Here is a 1,752-nt window from a genome sequence, read left to right as displayed (position 1 = left end):
CCTAGCACCGTGCTGGCATGTTATAAAAGTTAACAAATATTTGTTTTGTAAACATCTGCTGAATGTCACCTTTTTTGTGCTATGTTTACCTTCCCTACTACGCCATTCACATTTTTCATAATGCCCTGGCACACAGTAGGGGCACGAGCATATCTGTTGTAGCTACGGATCCAACACCCTGCATCCCACTCAGCTCGGCCCGGGGCACTCGGCTTCTCTCCATCTCAGACTGTGCAGCTCAAGCTCAGAGCCCACCTGCTTCTCCAGGAGCTTCCCTAATATGCAGGGCCCTCTACCCAGCCCCAACACGTGAGAATAAGTTAGCACAAGGAAGGATCTTAGCGGTTATTTGTCTGGCCCCTCCTCGCTTTGTAGTACAGAGATCGTAAACCATGGTTTTATGACAAACTAATAAGGCTTCGGCCCACAGGAAACTGAAGATTTCAAAACAAAAGTACAAGGCACTTAAACGTAGATTATGCTAGGTACCTCTTGGGGAGGGGAGCGAGAGGCAGTGAGATTTTACAAAGATCTAAATGCCTGTTTGAGCCTCCAAAAAAACGAAAGGCCCTGAGTCTATAGTCTTGTCCTGTTTGACTCTGCGGTAGTACAGGGTTCTGACCTCAGTGAGCTCTAGCGCCAGACTTCTCTGAATACTAGCCAATACCTCAAACTGCTAGAAACCAGTTCTTCTCCTGTATCATTAACGTAAAGCTTCAGATTAAGAGACTAATAAGTTTTCACGTAACAAAAACAGCCGGACACAAAAGTTCATTTTTCCATTAAGTTTAGTCATGGGACTTAGCTACTTGGCCTTTCCTACCAAAAGCACGAGCAGCCACTAATGGTACTGTAAAAATATCTCATTTTCCCTCCCGGTTACCCCATATAAGCCTTAGTATCTAGTTATCAGCATCTCTCCGAAAAGGACTCCTATCAGAAACCAACTGGACTATAAGGCATTCTCTGTTAATGATATTTGAGGATTTGTTCAATTCTAGAGGCAAATAACCACATAAGATGATAAAGTAGGTTCTCGAGTTTGTTTTATGGCGTCACTGCAGTATCACAGGCACAAGCAGCCAAAACCCACAGTGTAAAGCAAAGTGTTACCTTGTACATAACATAAATCAGACGCCTTTACAGGATCATTCATTCATTCATTCATTTAGGGAAACTTACGGTGCCCAACCTGGCCTTGGGCTAAACACAGAGTCAACGACACAGGCCCCGTCTCCGCCCTTACTGCACTTGGAGCTGAGACAGAGAAGAGACTCCAGGAAACTACACGGGAAGGTGCAGGGTGCCACGAGATCCACAGAAGGGTGGTGTCAGGAAAGACTTCTCAAGGAAGCACCACGTGGGCCGAGGCTGAGGAGTTAGCCGGGCGGGGCACGGGCATTCTTTCCAATTTTTCCTAATTTTAATTATAATCTTAAATCCTTTAATTATTAATTACACCATTTCCGTGGTGGTTAAGCAGCCTCAATGTTGTAGCAAACAAGAAAATTAATTACCCAATGTCATCAATTAGAAGGTATCCTCACAAAATTACGATTTAACATTTTTTTCTTTGTGACAACTTGTGAAATGCCTATCTGAAACTAAGCAGCCTCCAAAGCAAGACTGTCTTTAAAATGCAGCACTGAATCAAAACCACTTGACATTTCGGAATAATAACTATGTGGGGATCACAGCACATATCGGCAGTGCTTACTTCGTGCCAGGAGTTGTCACAGATTCTTTAGTATA

This window comes from Pteropus vampyrus, unplaced genomic scaffold (genome assembly GCF_000151845.1).
Source record: "Pteropus vampyrus isolate Shadow unplaced genomic scaffold, Pvam_2.0 Scaffold341, whole genome shotgun sequence".
NCBI lineage: Eukaryota > Metazoa > Chordata > Mammalia > Chiroptera > Pteropodidae > Pteropus > Pteropus vampyrus.
The sequence above is the reverse complement of the archived record's forward strand: the minus strand, read 5'-3'. Positions refer to the sequence as shown.